The following is a 13,466-nucleotide window of genomic DNA, read 5'->3' on the forward strand; positions in this document are numbered from 1 at the left end:
TCTGCAGTAACGTTTGCTGCAGAGAAAATATGAAGAATAGTGTTAAAAATAAAGATTTAGGTGTCCGCCGCCCCCCCACCCCCTGTGCGCCCCCCCGCTGGTCAGAAAATACTTACCCGGGTCCCCCGTCGGCTGTCGCTCCTTCTTGGTCTTGCCGCGGCTTCTCCTGCATGCGGTCACGTGGGCCCGATCATTTACAGTCATGAATATGTGGCTCCACCTCCATAGGGGCGGAGCCGACTATTCATGATTGTAATTGATCGGCCCCACGTGACCGCATACAGTAGGAGGCGCGGCCAGACCAGGAAGGAGCGACAGCCGACGGGGGACCCGGATAAGTATTTTCTGACCAGCGGGGGGGGGGCGCACAGGGGGTGGGAGGGCGGCGGACACCTAAATCTTTATTTTTAACACTATTCTTCATATTTTCTCTATAGCAAACGCTGCTACAGGGAAGATATGAATACCGGCTTCAGCATCATGTGGGGGGGACAGCGCTTACTGTAGCGCTGTCTCCGGCACGCACACGGACCCCAGACGGAGAATGTCCGTGTGAGGTCCGTGTTTTACGCGGACCCATTGACTCTATTGGGTCCGTGTAATACGTGCGCTCCCACGAACACTGACATGTCTCCGTGTTTGGCACACGGAGACACGGTCCGCACACGGTCCACAAAAAATCAATGACATCTGAACAGATGCATTGATTTTTATGGGTCTACGTGTGTCAGTGTCTCCGGTACGTGAGGAAACTGTCACCTCACGTACCGGAGCCACTGACGTGTGAAACCGGCCTTACACATACTTTCTTCTCAGCCTACAGTGTATTCTCCTACTTTTGACTCTCCGTCTTATATCTGTTATTTCTCTTGCATATCAGGTCACTGCTGGCCAGCTGTACATAAAGACTAGTGAGGATAGTAGCCATGCTGGACCTCTGCTGTAAGGAAGAGGGGAGTACATTTTGTTGTTACTTTTAAACATTCGCTGCTACTCTTTTTTTTTTTTTCAAACATTAAAAAAGTGCTACTCTAATCTTTCTTAACCCTAAAGAGCAAAATGACATACTTGTACACCAGTACTGGGGTCACCATATGTTTAAGGGGCTCTATCCACATGAGGTAAATGCTGGTCAGCAGCTGTCTCAGAAGAGGCCATAGCTGAGTTCTAATTTCTACTGGTAAGGTAACCATTTAGAGTCCACTTTCAATCTCTGACGCATTTAATTGAAGCAGTTAATGGTGCATGCAACAGCTCGTTTCTGCCCAACCTGACATCATTCCCAGACACCAATGGGTTATCATGGGAGCCAGTGCCTGCTGAAGGACCCATAGCTGTCATCTTGGTACTCCAGTGAAGCTCAGTCATGGTGTCATCGTTGAGTGGGGAGCTATTTTAGAAGTCCAAAATGTACCCTGTTATAAGTGTATGGATAGTGCCATGGTACTTACAGAGTTTAAGAGTCATTATACACATTTAACTCCTTCACGCCATGGCTATTCTTCATTTTTGCATTTTCGTTTTTTCACTTCTTCTTCCAAGGCCCGTAACTTTTGTAAGAGAATGGTCAGTCATAGTATACTGAACAGCCATGTTGGCTCTAGCAGCCATCTTGTGCAAAGTTATAAACTAATTCTGCTTCTAAAAAGCTAATTCTAAGATGTACTTCTGAAAGTCATAGACAGATTGGAGACATATGATGAGATCATAGACATTAGCAGGTATAGTGGACATACACACGGGTTAATTGGATCAGCTGCAGGGCCATGAGAATAGAAAATGGATAAACATATGGTAATAAATAAGTGTATTAAGTGAAAAATGACATTAACTAAAAGGAAAATGGAGATTTACAAATTCTAATGGAGTTTGGCACAAAGAGCCTCAAAGTCATTTCATTTAACCATTGTATTGTCCGTGAATGTGTATTTTTTCGCAGTATGAAGTTATCACGTATACGCCCTTTGCTGCAAGGTGCAACTTTCTTTGTCTAAACCATGTATAAAAAGCCCCTGTTACTGTTGCTCAGGGCTACTACATCTCCAACCTGCTTCCATGCCACAACATGGCCATTACATCACCATTCTGCCGCTGTGCCACACCATGGCCAGGCAAAGGCTGGACCATCGCCGGATATCCCAGCATTACTTTGTCTGTCTGGACTTCTGTTCGTGCTCACATGCTTTATTTCACTGACTATCCATGTGCTGTCCTGCTGCGAAGAGAATTGTCTACATATTTATCCAGGCTCTTCCAGCTCTCAGTAAGGACTTTCTTACAACTTTTTCAATTTTTCTGCAGACATAGCCATAAGATGACTTGTTTTTTGCAGGAAAAGTTGTACTCTTTTAAATGACACCTTTTATTTTATTATGTGATGAAACTCAAAAAAACTCCATGTACAGTGAAATTTTTTTTAAAAAGTACAATTACACAATTGTATTCGGGATTTTTTTATTTATAGCGTTCCTTATAAAATAAAAATTACCCATCAATGTTCTCCAAATCAGTACAATAATGGGGATACTAAACATGAATAGTTTGGAGGGAAGTTTAAGTTGTAAAAAATATGTTTTCAGTAGTTGGTCGATTGGGTTGTGTGACGGCCTGTTTTTTGCACCCTAAGTAATAGTACCATTTTTCAATGTAGTGTTACTTACCACAAATGTTTTTTATTATTATTTATTTATTTATTTTTAATGAGAAAAAAGGGTGGTTACTTGAACTTTTAAATTTCCTTTATAAAAAAAACTAACTAGTCGACTTCTAACACTTCCAACAGACAGAGGAAAATAGAGCTAACACCAGCGCCTAGCTGAAGGGACTCGGGGTATTTAACCCCTTCACCCCGAAGCCTGTTTTCAACTTCCTGACCAGGCCATTTTTTTCAATTCTGACTACTGTCACTTTATAACTCTGAAATGCTTCAACGGATCCTGGTGATTCTGAGATTGTTTTCTCGTGACATATTGTACTTTATGATAGTGGTAAAATTTCTTCGAGTTGACTTGCGTTTATTTGTGAAAAAAAAGGAAATTTGGCGAAAATTTTGAAAATGTTGCAATTTTTAAACTTTTAGTTTTTATGCCCTTAAATTAGAGAGTCACATCACACAAAATAGTTAATAAATAGCATTACTCACATGTCTGCTTTACATTACCACAATTTTGGAAACATAATTTTGTTAGGAAGTTATAAGGGTTAAAAATTGACCAGCGATTTCTCATTTTTACAACAAAATTTGCAAAACCATTTTTTTAGGGACCACCTCACACTTGAAGTGACTTTGAGGGGTCTATATGTCAGTATATGTCAGAAAATGCCCAAAAGTGACACCATTCTAAAAATTGCATCCCTCAAGGTACTCAAAACCATTCAAAAAGTTTATTAACCCTTCAGGTGCTTCACAGGAATTTTTGGAATGTTTAAAAAAAATTGATACAGGAAAGATATATGTCTTGGTACTGTGTTAGCCAGTAGATAGAAAAATGTTTAGAATTGAGAATCCTCAGTGGTTGATACCATTAAAAGGTATCAACCACTGAGGACTCTCAATTCTAAACATTTTTCGAAAAAAAATTGAACATTTAACTTTTTTTCACAAAATTTTTACTTCAGATCCAATTTGCTTTATTTTACCAAGGGTAAGAGGAGAAATTGGACCACAAAAGTCATTGTACAATTTGTCCTGAGTACGCCGATACCCCATATGTTGGGGTAAACCTTTGTTTTGGCACATGGCAGAGCTCGGAAGGGAAGGAGCGCCATTTGACTTTTCAATGCAAAATTAGCTGGAATTGAGATCGAACACCATGTCGCGTTTGGAGAGCCCCTGATGTGCCTACACAGTGGAAATCCCCACAAGTGACACCATTTTGGGAAGTAGACCCCCTAAGGAACTAATCTAGATGTGTGGTGAGCACTTTGAAACTCCAAGTGCTTCACAGATGTTTATAATGTAGCCGTAAAAAAAAAATCATATTTTTTTCACAAAAAATGATCTTTTCGCCCCAATTTTTTATTTTCCCAAAGGTAACAGGACAAATTGGACCACAAAAGTTGTTGTGCAATTTGTCCTGAGTACGCTAATACCCAGTGTGTGGGGGTAAACCACTGTTTGGGCGCATGGCAGAGCTCAGAAGGGAAGGAGCACTGTGTTAGTTTTTCAATGCAGAATTGGCTGGAATTGAGATCGGATGCCATGTCGCATTTGGAGAGCCCCTGATGTGCCTACACAGTGGAAACCCCCCACAAGTGACACCATTTTGGGAAGTAGACCCCATAAGGAACTAATCTAGATGTGTGGTGAGCACTTTGAAACTCCAAGTGCTTCACAGAAGTTTATAATGTAGAACCGTAAAAAAAAATCATATTTTTTTTCACAAAAAATGATCTTTTCACCCCAATTTTTTATTTTCCCAAAGGTAACAGGACAAATTGGACCACAAAAGTTGTTGTGCAATTTGTCCTGAGTACGCTAATACCCAGTGTGTGGGGGTAAACCACTGTTTGGGCGCATGGCAGAGTTCGGAAGGGAAGGAGCACTGTGTTAGTTTTTCAATGTAGAATTGGCTGGAATTGAGATCGGATGCCATGTCGCGTTTGGAGAGCCCCTGATGTGCCTAAACAGTGGAAACCCCCCAATTCTAACTGAAACCCTAACCCTAGCCCCAACCCTAGCCTTAATCCTAGCCCTAGCCCTAACCCTAACCCTAGCCCTAACCCAAACACACCCCTAACCCTAATCCCAACCATAACCCTAACCACACCCCTAACCCTAATCCCAACCCTTATCCCAACCGTAAATGTAATCCAAACCATAACTTTAGCCCCAACCCTAACTTTAGCCCCAACCCTAACTTTAGCCTCAACCCTAACCCCAACCCTAACTTTAGCCCCAACCCTAACCCCAACCCTAACCCCAACCCTAGCCCTAACCCTAGCCCTAACCCTAGCCCTAACCCTAGCCCTAACCCTAACCCTAATGGGAAAATGGAAATAAATACATTTTTTAAAAAATTATTATTTTTCCCTAACTAAGGGGGTGATGAAGGGGGTTTGATTTACTTTTATAGCATTTTTCGGGCGGATTTTTATGATTGGCAGCCGTCACACACCAAAAGACGCTTTTTATTGCAAAAAATAGTTTTTGCATCACCACATTTTGAGAGCTATAACTTATCTATATTTTGGCCCACAGAATCATGTTAGGTCTTGTTTTTTGCAGGACAAGCTGACATTTTCAGCAGTACCATGTTTTGTTTGATTGCCGGTCTGTTTTTTGCCTTGTTTTTTATTTACTTTTTTGCGGTGTTCACTGAAGGGGTTAACTAGTGGGATAGTTTTATAGAGCGGGTCGTTACGGACGCGGCGATACCAAATATGTGTACTTTTATTGTTTGTTTTTTTTACATAAATAAATGGATTTATTGGGAAACATTTTTTTTTCTTTATTTGGGAATTTTTTTTTCTTTTTTTGTACATTCTATTTTTATTTTTTTTTACTTTCTAACATTGTCCCAGGGTGGGACATTACTATATTAGATCAGATCGCTGATCTGACACTGTGCATAGCACTGTGTCAGATCAGCGATCTGGCAGGCAGTGCAGGGGGCTTTCTGGCGCCTGCTCTGAGCAGGCGCCGGCTAGCCACCTCACTTCATGACCCAGAAGGAGTTCCACTGCCATCTTGGATCCGGGAACTCGTTCCGGATCACAGGAACAACGTGATCCCAGTGTGATGCTCCTCTATGTCGCTGTCACTATTGACAGTGGCATCAGAGGCGTTAAATGCCCACGATCGGCGCTAGCGCCGATCGTGGGCATTGCTGCGGGGTGTCAGCTGTTATATACAGCTGACACCCGCATGCGATCGCCACGGCGCTCACTGTGAGGCCGCGCGATCGTGCCGCTGTACTAGTATTGCGGTTTGCGGGAACTCAGTTCCCGCAGAGCAGTACTAGTACGGCGCATGTCAGGAAGGGGTTAAACATCCAGCAAGGGTGTGTCAATAAACAGCAGAAGGTGGAGGTCGCTGCTAGGTCCTAAAGGGAGAAGTATATCACTCCATAACAGAGATGCAAAAATCAAGAAGGTGTTTGCAAAGCCAAGCGCAATGACATTCTGCAGCCGGAAGCAAAATGACTGTTTGTCACACCTGGCACACTAGTGATATCATTCTTCCTGTGTCCCTCCTGTGTCCCTCCCTGTGAGCTGTGCACTGTGCGATCTGCACAGTGAAAGATTCTTCTCTGTTGTCGGCTGAGATTAGTAATAATAACCAGCAGCAGAGAGGTGTCAGAATACCCGGCATGCAGGTGACCTTCGTCATCCTTGCAATTGACGTCACTGGTCTCCAGCATGCTCCTGAAATGAGCGTCAGTGATGATGCTTGGTTTCAGGGAGGGGGCAGAGGCTGTGGCAGTGACTGTAGTCTCTGCCCTCCTGCTCTGATGCTTTGAGTATCCCAGCATGCCCTGGAATTCTCAAACTAAGTGTCATCACATAGGAGATAGGGAAAAATAATGCAATAGCAGATAGATAGCATAGTTAGGCTGGTTTCACATTAGCATATCTGTGCACAGCGTATGATTCACATCAATCCGCATACATCATGCGTACATATCTTTAACATGGTGTACGCAGGGATATGCATTCGCATGCAGATTTATACGCATGCGTCGCTTTGCAGTGTGCAGTGGTGTCTGGCGAACACAACACAGTTGCATTTTTTGAGGCGTCAAATATTGCGCAATCATGCACATGCGGATGATGGCGGATGAGTGTGTCAAAACAACGCATTACTATCTATGGCAACACATTAGTATGCAAGGACATGCATACGCATGCGTTCGATATGCATGCATACTTCAGAATGAGCAGGTCCTGCTGTGCTGTTGGACTACTGACTGTAATGCAAGTATTGGTGTCCATTGTGTTTTCAATTATTTTTTTTTGGCTCTTAAACAAGTTTAATTTTTCTTCTCTGTTCTTTTCTCTAGTGTTTCACTTGACTGCTGCCTGCTATTCCAACATGTCCTCCACTGAAGTTTCCCAGAGTGGACATGACACTGATTATGTTATTTATTTATGTTAAATTAAACTTATTTTTTTATTTTTGTTAATAAAAATTCTTTTTTTTTCACAATCCTTGTCGCCCTGTGTTTTTTTATCTCTTTGTTTAAACATGTGTGTATTGTTGAGTAAAGTGTTAATGGGTGTTACAGTCAAGGTTTTTAGGAATTAAAGTCAGCAAATATTTCAGGTACATTTTACTTATTAGCGGCTTAAACTATTTCATCTTGCCATGCCACATGTCCAATATCTGAAACAAAGTAGGCAGCAAATTTATCCCTCATTTGGGCAACTTCCACTTAGGGTACCGTCACACCGTGCAATTACGATCGCTACGACGGCACGATCCGTGACGTCGCAGCGTCGTATGATTATCGCTCCAGCGTCGTAGACTGCGGTCACACTTTGCAATCACGGCGCTGGAGCGATGCTGAGGTTCGCTGGTAACCAGGGTAAACATCGGGTTACTAAGCGCAGGGCCGCGCTTAGTAACCCGATGTTTACCGTGGTTACCAGCGTAAAAGTAAAAAAAAAAAAAAACGTACATACTCACCATGTGATGTCCGTCAGGTCCCTTGCAGTCTGCTTCCTGCTCTGACTGAGTGCAGCCGTACAGTGAGAGCAGAGCGCAGCGGTGACGCCACTGCTGTGATCTGCTCTCACTTTCCGGCCGGCGCTCACAGTCAGAGCGGGAAGCAGACTGCAAGGGACCTGACGGACATCACATGGTGAGTATGTACGGTTTGTTTTTTTTTACTTTTACGCTGGTAACCACGGTAAACATCGGGTTACTAAGCGCGGCCCTGCGCTTAGTTACCCGATGTTTACCCTGGTTACCAGCGAACTCATCGCTGGATCGCTGTCACACACAACGATCCAGCGATGACAGCGGGAGATCCAGCGACGAAAGAAAGTTTCAAACGATCTGCTGCGACGTACGATTTTCAGCAGGGTCCCTGATCGCTGCTGCGTGTCAGACACTGCGATATTGTAACGATATCGCTAGAACGTCACGAATCGTACCGTCGAAGCGTTCAAAATTGCACTGTGTGACGGTACCCTTAGTCCTCAGGGGGTGATCTTAGCAATCCTGCAATGTGGTAGTAACAGGTTCCTTAAGTTCTGGTCAACAACAGACGTTCCTCAGCAGGAATTGGCCGACGTAGCTGTGTGTTCTGCCTGGTGATAGATCCTCAGACACGTAGCAGCAAGTCATGGAAGCTCTGTTCCGACATTCTCATGTACTTGAAAAACTTCTCATGGTTTTCACGCAGCTCTGTGTACAATGAGTGGTAGGCTCCACGACTCTCTCAGACTTCAACGATGGGGTGTTGCCAATAGCGATGACGACATCTTCTCTGTCTTTCTCTTCTTCTTCACAAGCCACAGCAAAGGCAACAGTCAATCTCAGTGACAAATCAAGATTAAGAATGAAGCTCTCCACGCTAAGATCCATCTTGCAGCTGGATACAGCATCAAAAGATGAGGATTTCATCAGTGCAGTGTGTCTTTTTATAGAAATCACATGAGACATGCCTATTGGGTGTATTGGTGTCAAGGAAATTCTGCTGGAAAAGCATTGGAAATATCGAATGCATGCGCATAGACAACGCAAACGCATGCAAAAATGCATGCACACGCAGCATTTTTTTGGCGTCATGCATAAGATTATGCGGATAAAAAACACTGCGTAAACATGCGTTTGCATGTGTTTTTGCATGCGTTTGCACATGCAGATGATACGCTGCACACGGAAATGCTAATGTCAACATAGCCTTAGGGAACGGTAGGGAATTTTTCATACAATTCTATCAGAAAATAGTTTAGATTTGCACTAAATAGATAGGGATCTAGAATGAAATTTTGTTTGAATTCAGACCACCCCTTTAAGAGAAATTTCTATAAGTCTTTTGATTGATTTAGAAACACAATTAAATTTCATATCTAAACTAAGTATTATTATAGAATGTATCCATTGGCAGCTGGGTTAAAAAAAAACACCTATAGCGAGAACAATATTTTGAAGAAGTTTGCAAATGATAATACATAATTGTCTTTCATTGAAAACTAAATAAAACAATGCAATCCCTTTATCATAGGACATTCAATGATTTCTTTATTGATCGGAGAAAGATGTTTAACATCTAGCTAGCAACATTTAGACACACTCTTTCTTTGTATAGAAACAGGGACTGAAACATATCTACAGTACACTGCTTTTATGTAAGACACCCACCATAATAAGATGGAATCAAGACCTTGAAAATGTTCACAAATACCTGTGAATGGTTAGCAAGCACCTTGGTAACATTACATGGATACACAAGTGGCACCGCATCCACAGTGTAATAAACATCACAGGTGCAAAATCAAAGCATTTGTTACTTCCCACTTCACAGACAAAGAGCTAATTATTTTACTCCATACACAGGACTTGTGTACATCTTTATGAATTGTGCCAGATATTCTTTTGGTATGCGTTCAATGGAAAGTAGCTCTAAACAACATAATGCTTGATTATACCTTTTTGAATTTTATCTTGTTATGATGATAATAATGATTATGAAATAAAAGAAGCTAAAATGAGTAAGGAAACATTCATTGTCAAACTCAAGATCATAGTTCAGACCTCGAAGACATCATCATCGAAAAGCAAATATTTGATTAAAACTTTTGGAAACAAAGAAATCCAAAAGTTCATCGCAAATTAACCCCTTAACGACCGCCGATACGCCTTTTAACGGCGGCCGCTAAGGGTACTTAAACCACAGCGCCGTTAATTAACGGCGCTGTGGAAAAAGTGAATAGCGCCCCCCAGAGTCGGATTTTCTCTGGGGTCTCAGTTGCCGAGGGTAGCCGAGACCCCAGAGATCATGATTCGGGGGGTTTTTACCGACCCCCGAGTTGTGATCGCTGGTAATTAACCGTTTACCGGCGGTCGCAACAAAAAAAAACAAAACGCGATTTCCCATTTAATTTCTCTGTCCTCCGATGTGATCGCACATCAGAGGACAGAGAAATGGGGTCCCCGATCGCCCCCGATGGCCCCCCCAATACTCACCTATCTCCCCCGGTGCTCCTTGTGGCTCCAGATTGGCGCCACCATCTTTTTCCGGGGAAAAAATGGCGGGCGCATGCGCAGTGGGCCCGCCGCCCGGCACCCGGAAGATCTTTGGGGTCTCGGCTGCCAGGGGTAGCCGAGACCCCAAAGAACATGATCGGGGTCGGTTTTTACCGACCCCTGTTTTGCGATCGCCGGTAATTAACTGTTTACCGGCGACCGCAAAACAAACAAACAAAAAAAAGCGATCTGTAATTCTCTGTCCTCTGATGTGATCGCACATCAGAGGACAGAGAAATAGGGGGATTCGGGGACCCTATCATACTTACCGGTGTCCCTGGGTCCTCCTGCGTCTCCTCCTGCCCGCCGGCTTCTTCCTCGGGAAAGAAAATGCCTGCCATCTGCTGCCATCTGCCGGCCGGCAGGAGAGACGAGTTGGGGCTAAAATTAGGGTTAGGGTTAGGGCTAGGGTTAGGGTTAGGGTTAGGGTTGGGGCTAAATTTAGGGTTAGGGTTGGGGCTAAATTTAGGGCTAGGGTTAGGCTACTTTCACACTAGCGTTTTTTGGCTTCCGTCGCAATGCGTCGTTTTGGAGAAAAAACGCATCCTGCAAAAGTGCTTGCAGGATGCGTTTTTTTCTCCATTGACTTGCATTAGCGACGCATTGCGACAGATTGCCACACGTCACATCCGTCGTGCGACGGATGCGTCGTGCTCGGATGCGTCGTGCTTTGGCGGACTTTCGGCACAAAAAAAACGCTACATGTAACGTTTTTTTGTGCGACATGTCCGGCATTTCCGACCGCGCATGCGCGGCCGGAACTCCGCTCCCGCCTCCCCGCACCTCACAATGGGGCAGCGGATGCGTTGAAAAACAGCATCCGCTGCACCCGTTGTGCGGCGCTTACAACGCTAGCGTCGGTACGTCAGCCCAACACACGGTGACGGGCCGAGTATGACGCTAGTGTGAAAGTAGCCTTAGGCTTCTTTCACACTTGCGTCGGTACGGGGCGGTCGCAATGCGTCGGCCCGACGTACCGACGCACGTTGTGAAAATTGTGCACAATTTTTCAATGCATCCGCTGCCCAGTCTATGTCCTGGGGAGGAGGGGGCAGAGTTAGGGCCACGCATGTGCGAAAATGGCGGATGCGACGTACAAAAAAAAAGGTTACATTGAACTTTTTTTGTGACGACGGTCCGCCAAAACACAACGGATCCAGTGCACGATGGACGCGACGTGTGGCCAGCCGTCGGCAATACAAGTCTATGGGCAAAAAAAGCATCCTGTGGGCACATTTGCAGGATCCGTTTTTCGTCCAAAACGACAGATTGCGACGGATGACACACGACGCAAGTGTGAAAGTAGCCTTAGGGCTAGGGTTGGGGCTAAAGTTAGGGCTAGGGTTAGGGTTAAATTTAGGGTTAGGGTTGGGGCTAAATTTAGGGTTAGGGTTAGGGCTAAAGTTAGGGTTAGGGCTAGGGTTGGGGCTAAAGTTAGGGTTAGGGTTGGGGCTAAAGTTAGGGTTAGGGTTGGGGCTAAAGTTAGGGTTAGGGTTGGGGCTAAAGTTAGGGTTAGAGTTGGGATTAGGGTTAGGGTTTGGATTAGGGTTGGTATTAGGGTTACTTTTGGGATTAGGGTTGGGATTAGGGTTACGTTTGGGATTAGCACTGGGATTAGGGTTAGGGTTGGGATTAGGGTTAAGGTTAGGGTTGGGATTAGGGTTAGGGGTGTATTGGGATTAGGGTTAGGTTTGAGGTTAGGGTTGAGATTAGGATTAGGGGTGTGTTGGATTTAGGGTTTTGATTAGGGTTATGGTTAGGGTTGAGAATAGGGCTGTTTTGGGGTTAGGGTTGTGATTATCGTTAGGGTTGTGATTAGGATTATGGATCAGGTTGAGATTAGGGTTAGGGGTGTGTTGGGGTTAGGGTTGGAGTTAGAATTGGGGGTTTCCACTGTTTAGGTACATCAGGGGGTCTCCAAACACGACAGCCAATTTTGCGCTAAAAGAGTCAAATGGTGCTCCCTCCCTTCTGAGCTTTGCTGTGCGCCCAAACAGTGGTTTACCCCCACATATGGGGCATCAGCGTACTCAGGATAAATTGTACAACAACTTTTGGGGTCCAATTTCTCCTGTTACCCTTGTGAAAATAAAAACTTGGGGGCTAAAAATCTTTTTTGTGGAAAAAAAAAATATTTTTTATTTTCACTACTCTGCATTATAAACTTCTGTGAAGCACTTGAGCATTCAAAGTTCTCACCACATATCTAGATAAGTTCCTTAGGGGGTCTAGTTTCCAAAATTTGGTCACTTGTGGGGGGTTTCTACTGTTTAGGTACATCAGGGGCTCTGCAAACACAACATAACACCCACAGACAATTCTATCAAAGTCTGCATTCCAAAATGGCGCTCCTTCTCTTCCGAGCTCTGCCGTGTGCCCAAAAAGTCGTTTACCCCCACATATGGGGTACCAGCATACTCAGGACAAATTGGAGAACAAATATTGGCATCCAATTTCTCTTGTTACCCTTGTGAAAATAAAAACTTGGGGGCTAAGAAATCTTTTTTGTGTAAAAAAAAAAATATTTTTTATTTTCACTACTCTGCATTATAAACTTCTGTGAAGCACTTGGGCATTCAAAGTTCTCACCACATATCTAGATAAGTTCCTTGGGGGATCTAGTTTCCAAAATGGGGTCACTTGTGGGGGGTTTCTACTGTTTAGGTACATCAGTGGCTCTGCAAACGCAACATAAGGGCTGTCCCACACGTCCAGATAATTCCGGTACCGGACAAATCGGTACCGGAGTTATCCGTGTCCGTGTGTCCGTGAGCTCACGTAGGCCATCCGTGTGCTGTCCGTGTGCTGTCCGTGTGTCCGTTTTTCTCATCCGTGTGCTGTCCGTGTGCTGTCCGTGTGCATACGTATCACACACAAAGTTTTCAAGGTCCATATGAGGGGTTAAGGCATTAATTAAAGGGTTTAAACTAGCAAAGCTGTGAGCCATTAGTGATGATGTGTTCAAATAGTTCCTAGAAAGTTTGCCACACTGACATATCATCATAGGGGTGTGTGTTAGGACTCCTTAGGTGTCACAAATATGTCTACTGACAATGATGCGTTGTTGTGGCTGGCATGGCTTGTCTCACGTCGCTTTGGGGTTCGCAACCATATGCTTGAAGAGGAACCACAGCTGCAAAAGAGGCTATGGGTTCACCCTCTACTGTTGCTACGTGGGGCATATGGTCATTTTGCCAAATTATATAATGAACTGCGCAGATACCCGGTGAAGTTTGTTGCTTTTTGTCGTCTTTCCATTCCCGGCTTTGAC

Source organism: Ranitomeya variabilis, chromosome 2 (assembly GCF_051348905.1).
Source record: "Ranitomeya variabilis isolate aRanVar5 chromosome 2, aRanVar5.hap1, whole genome shotgun sequence".
In the NCBI taxonomy this organism is placed as follows: Eukaryota; Metazoa; Chordata; class Amphibia; order Anura; family Dendrobatidae; genus Ranitomeya; species Ranitomeya variabilis.